Here is a 10000-nt window from a genome sequence, read left to right on the forward strand (position 1 = left end):
GTTACCACGTGAATAATGAGTACCTCTAGCAGACAAAGTCCCCTGCCACGAAGCCAGAATATGCACGTCATGTGACCTGATATGCCCGAGCCTGCATTGCTATGCGCACACATTTTGGAGAGCAAGTAGATTCCTGGGGTGTACAAATATTCTAAGCTAAATTCTGTTGTTCTAAAGAATTGTCAAAACTTAAGTTAGAAAGAACAGCAAAGAACTGAACTTTTTTGTTTTTATTATCCTTTTTCTAACCTTCAGAGGTAAGGATGATAATCCGTGCTTGTTGTGACAGCTGGATTTCCTTCAGGGAAATCATTTACCGTAGGTATGGGCTTTAATCCCCGTTAAGCATGAATATGATGCTGCTTTTCTTATATTTTATAACCATGAAGTTTTGACTACTTGATGAAAATCAATCTGGTTAAATTAAGATAACATAGTTCAATGGAAAAATTCAAATGAAATATTTAATAATAATAATAATAATAATAATAATAATAATAATAATAATAATAATAATAATAATACTAATAATAATAATAATAGGTGAAAACCTCAATAGATGAAGTTTTTTTTAGCAAAGGCGCCAAAAGACGAAAGGAAGAGCTTTCATAATCTAAGAGCAGTATTTTCCATTATCGTATATCTGTAAAATTGCGTATAAAATAAGAAAACTGTAGAAACACAAATTTCGCTTAATGAGTCTTTTTCTCCTATCATCAACTAGAGTGTGAATGTACGTTGAATAATAATAATAATAATAATAATAATAATAATAATAATAATAATAATAATAATGAAAATAATAATAATAGACGTATGTATAGCCGAGACTTTAATTATTACAGCAATTATCTTCAAAACATCATTTTGATAGATTAATAAAAGATAAATTTGTTACGCCAGATTTCATCCAAACCTGGTTCCTCTACAAAAAATAAAAAAGTGCAAAATTAAATTCTGTAACCATGAACTAGGAAACGCTTGTTCGCTCAACAAACATACCAACTCAGCTCATACCAGAGTTGTTACGTGGCTCTCTCATGATACTCGGAGTAACAGGTTCCAAAAATACCTTGCCATTCTTTAAGCATCTCACCTTCAAATATAGAAATTTAAAGATTTACAGAATGTTATATATATATATATATATATATATATATATATATATATATATATATATATATATATATATATATACACACACACAAATGTGTGTTATATATACTATATATATATATATATATATATATATATATATATATATATATATATATATATATATATATATATATATATATACATATATATATACACACACACACAAATATGTGTTATATATATATATATATATATATATATATATATATATATATATATATATATATATATATATATATATATATATATATATATATATATATATATATATATATATATATATATATATACTGTATATATACATATATGAATTTTTGTCACATACGTGCGTGACGTTTTTTTATTCACGAATATTAAGCCACAAAATTCGTTTAATATCCAGTTCACTATACCTTGGTAATAAATTGCACCCAAGGAGAATTATAATTGGTAAGTCATACGTCCTATGTAGGAGCAACCATAAGCAGTGACTTAGACCACAGCTACCAAGAGCTATAAGGTAACATCGACGCTGCTGTACATATGCCTGTCGAATTCAGGTCCTGTGCTTAGAATCGACATGAACCCATCACCTCCATGATAGTTGATTAGTAAGTTTCTAACACTTGCCTGATTATCAGTTTTTGTCATTAATACTCGTGTGACTTTTTTATATTCAAGAATATTAAGCGGCAAATATCTTTCAATATGCAATTCACCATACCTCCGGAATTATAGTTGATAAGAGTTATCTCTCTTGATAGTTGCGTGGTCTCAGACTGTGTATCGTTATTTCTAAAGCAGACAACGGTTCGAATCCTGCCTCGGACGAAGCATTTACCATTTATAATTCATCTTGGGTGTAAGTTATTCCTGAGGTTTTCGTGAATTGGATATTAAACTATATTTTTTGTGTATGTATATACATATATGAGTGTGTGTTAGTGTGTACAATAGGCCTACATGTGCAAAGGTTTGCTCATGGCGGTTATTCATATGTGTTTGCATGTGAGTTGAAATATAAAAGATATGACAATAAAAAACCTGATGAAATGAACTTTTCTAAGTGGTAAGTATAACGATTATGACGTGACCTCTACTGTAGTTTAAGCCTTAATGATGGGCATTTCTTACTGAACAGATTTTCTTCTTATAGCCAAATGCGATGAATTTGTGAAATTGTATTTTGCATTTTCAAGCATTTTGAGAATTAGAAAGGGCCTGAAGTGATATGTAAGTATTTTTAAATTCTTATCTTAAACAGGTTTGTTTGTCCTCAGGAATCCTATTCATAATACTATAAAATATCAAGCCAGAAAGAGAATTAATTTTAGAGCAATTGAAAGAAAATAAAGTAGGAAGTTTTTAATCTTTAAAGAATACAATCAAAGATATATTAAGCCCAAGAAGTTCAACTCTGTAACATCCAGTTCCTATACCTTTAATGCTTCTACCAAAATGAAAGACATGCTCAAGTGAATAGAATATATAATACTGTCATATAGACACGTAATAATCTCCAGTACTGCAATTGTGTTTGAATCTATATTCTGACAATTTTTTCAGTAATTCACGTTAATGATAATAAAATCAAAAGGTGTGAATGCTTCTGAGCTGTAATTCTCAGGATAACAAAACAACATCAAATCCTATTATCTAATCTACAAAAGGAACTTCCACAATATCCCTTATGGTATCAGTTCTAAGAGTATCTTACCACCTGACTCCTAATTTTTTTTTCTTAAAGCTTTATTCTCGTATCAACAAAATCTTTTCGATATAGTTTCAGTGCCATAACACGATTCATGTCCATTCAGCAATAGAGCTCCTTACAGAATGCGAGTGCCTTTATAATACGCATATTGAAAAGGCTTCGGTTTGGACGAACCACCGCTGATGATGTGAAAATTAAGCTAGAGCGCCTGATTCCAGTACCACCCAACACTGACCCGGCCCAGGCTTTTGTTGAACATCACTCTAGTCTCCGCAACGGCAACAGCAACAATCGGGATGTATTACCGTATTATTCTCGACGACAAAGAAGAAAAAAAAAAAAATGGTTACCTACAAAGAAGAGTTGCTTTTATACGATAGCTCGTTTCTGAGTGGATACATTTGCGAAGTGGTTGTTGTTCACAAAAGGAATAAGAGATGTATGATTGTCGATTATTCGGCGAATGGATGCATAGCCCCTTCCTAGCATAGATGACCTATAGTGAAATAGTCAAATACAAAGTCTTTAGTTCCATGGATTTAAAGAGTTCCTGCTCTCTTTACCGGAGGAAGATCGACCTTATACAGCTTTTGAAGCAGATGAGGGCCTTTATCAATTTACCAGGTTATGTTTTGGTCTCGCCAGTGGAATGGCAGCTTTTCAAAGGATTATTGATGATATCATTATTACGAATGGTCTAAAGGGTGTTTATGCTTATCTTGATGACATCGTTGTTGGCAACACTCAAGAAGAACACGACGAAAACCTTAGAAGGTTCCACAGACTAAGAGGTCGCTGCAACGAATGACAAGCTTATTATCTTATTATTCTCATAGATTCCTCGTTTTTCTGAGAGGATTCGCTCTCTCATCAATGCCATTCTTCCACTCTCTCCAGAGGTAGTCGGTGCTATCAATGACTTGAAGGATGCCGTATCCTCATCTGCTAAAGCCGCTGTGGACGAAATTATGTTTTACTGCTGAAACCGATGCGTCTGATTTTGCTATTGGAGCTACTTTAAACCAGGATGGACATCTAGTAGCCTTTTTCTCAAGATCCCTCACTAGTGCCGAATGAAGACATTGCAGTGTTGAAAAGGAGGCTTATGCTATCATCGAATCGGTAAAGAAATGGGGCCATTATGTGACTGGAAAGCTCTTCACACTGATAACAGAAATGTAAATATTTTGCTATGGAAAGTCGAACTAATGCCCTATTCATTTGATGCCCAGCATCGACCTGGTAGGTTGAATGCCACAGCCGATGCTTTATCACGAAACTTGCGCTTGGATGACAGAGTCTCTCTGTCATCCAGGAATTACTAGAGCTCGGGATTTTTCTTATTCCTTGGGGGGCTTGAAAAGTGTAATATAGTCTTGTCCTACCTGTAGCAAGTGCAACCTAATTTTTATCGTGCCCTTCGGCTCAACTAATAGGAGCCATAAAACCATTTGATCGCGTAAATGTTGATTTCAATGGCCCACTATCCTCATCGCATGCTAGCAATCGCTACACATTGATAATTGTTAACGTGTATGGTAGATTTCCTTTCACCTTTCTGTGCAAGGATATGACTGACACTACAATTATTTCTTGTCTCACTAATTATTCTCGATTTATGGTTTGCCGAACTATGTGCACACTGATAGAGGAGCATCTTTTGTCCTCTAAACTGATATCACTCCTCCTTAAACATGGTCTTTCAACAAGTCGTTCTAGGCCCCATCATCCAACTGGCAATGCCCAATGTGAGTGTTTTGTTGGGACCAGGTGGAAGTCCATGATGCTTGCCTTGAAATCTGGCGGTTTACCACCAACAGCTTTTGAAATGGTCCTTGATGACGGGTTGCATTTGATATGCACTCTGCTTTCCACTGCTACTGGTGAGACACACCATGAGAGAATGTTCATCTTTCAGCAAAAGACTTCTTCAGGAATGAGTCTTCCCACATGGCCGTGCAAATCAGTCACTGTTCTGAGAAGACGTGTGCACAGAAAAGAAGATCCTCTCGTTACGAAGTTAATTTACTAGAAGCTAACCCTTCATACGCACATATCAGATTTAAAGATGGACGTGAAGATACTGTTGCTTTCATTGATTTAGCACGATATCCTCGTAATGTGCCATCATCACCTGTGACCAACGAGACACAGCTTGTCGAAAACACTGATGTCTGTTTACCTGAGGATGAGGATGAAATTGTCAGTAAAGAAAATGTTTCTGAAATTCAGGAAACAAAACAATCTGTCAATGATTATGCTCCAACTTCAATTATTGATGATAACCTGTCAGTTGACCCTAGGTGTTCACAACGCATAAGTCGTCCTGTAAATTGTCTGATATGTCATTAATTTTACTGGGGTTTATGACACTATTGTAATTCAATACTTTAATTGTATTTTTGTAAGATGTTGTATATTATAATTGTGTAAATTCGATTCTTAGGGTACGACGGTGTTAATAAAGCCGGGGTGAATGTGGTAAAATGGTATTTAACTTAATAACCTGTCTGAATGTTTAGCTACGTTGTGTTTGTCATTAGCGAATGGTTGCTTTCTTTTCTGCTGTTTGTGCTGTATTTGTTTACTGTTGACTATCCCTGTGTACAGTGCTCTGTTGATTTCTGTAATTCTTTGTGTTGAGATCTTCGTTGAATAAAGTCTTGAATATGCACTGAGGTTTTTTATTAAGACATGTTTAACCAAAACAGCATAATGACAAGCTCTTCCACAATATTGGTTTGTAGAAGCTATCAAATGTCTTCCTATAATCAATAAAAACAAATAGGCGAATTTTGAGTTTCATGTAAGTCTGCACAATCTCTTAACACAAATATTTGGAATGTTCAGCTCCTTGTTCATCACTAGCAATTTACCATTATTTCCCCTAGCTTACTGGGAATAAGCATACCATATATTACACTTACAACAGACGCAAGTGCAATGTCTCCACAGTTACCACATCAGGTCAGGTTACATTTCTTTGGTACTCTTGTTATGGCTTCCAATTCCTACTCTAAAGGTTGTATTCTCACTCCATATTTTGTAAAAGCCTACTATGAGATTCACAGCAAGTGTCCCGGTGTTTTTCCGGAATAAAATTTTATCAACGTACCTGACAAACGTGACACTTTGTCACAGGGTATCTTTACATCCCTACCTAATTTTTTACTGTATTCTGTATTACGAAAGCTGCATAATTCTGGTAATTATAAGAGTAACACCGACTTCTTGTAGACATCGCCAACAAACTCAGAGGAGTGTCCTTCGAAGATATAATGACGTAACTTATGACGTCACTAACTTACCTCCTTCTCGATGGATAATTGGCTATTCGTGAAAAAGTCTCAACCTCTAGCAACAATGAAATACAACCAATACTCCTTGTTTACACTTTGTAGTAGTGGTAGTAGTAGTATATAGGATTTATGCCATGAGGTCGAGTGCTAGAATCCTTGAAGAAAAGGGTTCCACAAGTAATCCGAAAAATTACTTTCTACCACTATTTCTCCCTTGAAAAATTATATAATTAAAAATCAATTAACAAAGTGAAGAAAACTTTGGCATTCGTCGTAACTCCTTTGATATTTTTTCTAATATGACAGTGATGATCATTGTAATAAATAGACAATTGCATAGGATTAGACTGGTAAGTGATCTTAACACAAAATGACCAACAACCCTCTATCTCTTTTTCTTGCTGATATTCTGTAATTTTTTTATACATTGCTTTTTCCTTACTTCTTTCCAACACCTCCAACTATTTCTCAGACCTGAATGACAGTAATAGGTTCCACCCTTAGGCTATGCCCTAAATTCCATGATCCAAATCAATCCAATCCACTGTGAAGAGTGGCCAGTTTAAAATAGTAACCTGTCAAGTATAAGGTGATAGGGAAATTAAAATGGAGATTGCCATTTATTTATAAAGTGGCTCGAACACTGTAAGGGTGTAGTTCCTGTAAGTTTTGTCGATGTTTGAGGAGTTGGTTTTTAGAGTAGATAATTAAATTGATATACTTTGATTTATTGATAAGTATCAATATGTGTAATACATTTTTATAATGAAACAACTATTGTTAGGCTTATATGTTTCAAAAACATATTTTGCAAGTACAGAAATGAAACATCCAATACAGAAAAACAATTTATTCTCCATCGCTGTCCGGGAAGAGGTCTTCATCCTCATCCTCATCATCAGTGGCTATGTTTATGATGACAGGTTCCACGCTCTCATGGATATTATCCAACGTCCAGTGCTCCTCTTCAAAGAGCTGAGACTGACGAATAGCTCCTGTCCACACCCCTGGGTTAACGCAAAGCCTGTAACTTGGCCTGAAGGTCTGCCCTGGTGAATCACTGGAGGGATGAGCAGACGTGGCACTTCATGCACCTGCTCAATGGCATTGAGCTCGGGGTGGCCAGGGGGAAGATGTACGACCTCATGGCACCACTCTCTGATGACGTTGTCCATTTTGTAGCAGGGCTTTGGCCAATTTTTTTGGCAAATGAGAAGTAGTTCTGGGCATGTGGGTCATGCTGGGAAAGGTATCCTACGATGCTCCAGCCATTTGATGAGGTTCTCCCTTTTGGTGGCCGATGTAGGGCAACAACTATCTTCCGTTAGTGTGCTGTGATATGGAGCATTGTCTATCACAAGTACTGATGGCTCGGGGAGGGACGGCAGTAGCTGTGTTGTTAGCCAGTGGTGGAAAAGCTCACTATTCAGTTCCCCATGGGTAGCAAAGGTGTGACCCTTCTACAAAGCCACTGGCCATGCCAGCTGCAACTACCACAAAACGCTCTCCTTCTCCGGGTGGTATTTGATGGCTGTAAGAGGCGCTGGTGTTAGTCTGTGTGGTATCAACCCACTCCTTGTTGTGGCCCATCCAGGTGGTGAACCAAGTCTCATCCACATACACCACCTGTCTTCCCTCCTCCCGTTGGTACCTTAGAGCTCGGAGAGCACCAATTCACCGGCACACGATGTCAAGTGATTCCTTTTTCACGTACATCTTTCATTGAAATGTCTGATACCGAAATCCCATTGCCTGCATGAGCCGCAGCACTGAAGACTCTGACGTCTCCTCTGGAATGATGTTGGTAGTCTTAAGGTCAACCATCAGGGTACTAACTGTGAAGTACTGCTTCTCAGCAAACTTTTGGTGAATGAAACGGCGAATTGCCCCAACTGTAAAGTTGTCGAAGACAGATGGTGCTGGTGATGCCGCAGGTGTCGAGCGGGGGGAGAGGTTGGGAATGTGGTGGCATGGTTGACTACTTTCTTCACCGCCTCCAAAGTCATGCCCATGATAAATCCAACATGTTCGTAAGGTCTGGAGGAAAATTGCAACATTAGCATATATATATATATATATATATATATATATATATATATATATATATATATATATATATATATATATATATATATATATGTGTGTGTGTGTGTGTGTGTGTGTATATATCTATTAACTTTATCACATACACAATTGTTCTGTGCATTAGTAGAATTACTAAAAGGACCTCATTCAAACTGGATGGTACGGATACTTGATAATGTGGACTGTTTGTCCAAGAAAACTTGTAACTTTTTCTAAATAAAAACTCTGTTAGATACCATCCAGTTTGGATGAGGTCCTTTTAGTAATATATATATATATATATATATATATATATATATATATATATATATGTGTGTGTGTGTGTGTGTACTTTATATATATATATATATATATATATATATATATATATATATATATATATATATATATATATATATATATATATATATATATATATATATATATATATATATATATATATATATATATATATATATATATATATATATATATATATATATATATATATATATATATATATATATATATATATATATATATATATATATATATATATATATATATATATATATATATATATATATATATATATATATATATATATATATATATATACATATATATATATATATATATATATATATATATATATATATATATATATATATATATATATATATATATATATATATATATATATATATATATATATATATATATATATATATATATATATATATATATATATATATATATATATATATATATATATATATATATATATATAGTACAGTATACAGTATACAGCAAAAAGTCCTGTAACCCATCTTCTATAGGCTATTTTTCGTTCGAAAGACGATAATGCTTGTTACTGTACCTTTGCAATTGGGTGGATTCACTTTATTGTACTCTTGGTGTCCGAAAAAGGGGAAAAATAAATGGTCGCTTGACTTTTGCTCCATAATGTACGAGCAGCTAATTACTGTTAATATTTTCATTCGCTTATTATTAACATAATTAGATATGAGGAAACTTGACATTATAATCAATGGGTGGACTATGGCGTTTCGGACTAAGCCCAAGCACTGGGACCTATAGAGGTCATTCAGTGATGTATTATGACCCATGACAATTTTTTTTTTTTGGCAAAGCAAGTTTTAATGTTGTTCTGCAAGTTATATTTTACTAAGAAATCAACAACTATTGCTTTATAGAGCATCCATAATTATCTTTCTGCACCTTATGGAAGTCAATAAATGACATAAACTTGGTAGGCTTGGATGTCCGGGTGTACTCTTTACCCAAAAAAGGGTCCTATTATTTATTTACCTGTTCAAGCTTACGTAGGGTTTGCCACGGGCCTCCTCACTTCTAAACAATTGTGCAAGTCGAATCACAAAAGCTGTCCTGCAACCACGGGGATAATGACTTATCATAGCCGCCATTCTTGAAGCCTTGACAAGGTACGAATATTCATTCAGAATTTCAGAGACAGCTGTTTGTTGTCATCACCTTGCGGGAGGAGTCAGGACGTCGTTTGTTTACGTCACGCATAACTTTGAACCCATTCATTAGAGTGTTTCGCCACTGGCTTCGGCTGCTTTATTTTACTCTAATGAATATACTTTTTTCTAATATAAGTAATAAAGAATGCTGCTGAAAATTAGGTAGGGATGTAAAGTATACTATGGCTAAGTAATATCTTTTTCACATGCACAGAAAAAAAGTTATTCCGGAAAAACACCGGGACAAAGGCTCTGAATCTCATAGTAGTTAGTAAAAG

The sequence above is a fragment of the Macrobrachium rosenbergii genome, chromosome 8 (genome assembly GCF_040412425.1).
Source record: "Macrobrachium rosenbergii isolate ZJJX-2024 chromosome 8, ASM4041242v1, whole genome shotgun sequence".
NCBI lineage: Eukaryota > Metazoa > Arthropoda > Malacostraca > Decapoda > Palaemonidae > Macrobrachium > Macrobrachium rosenbergii.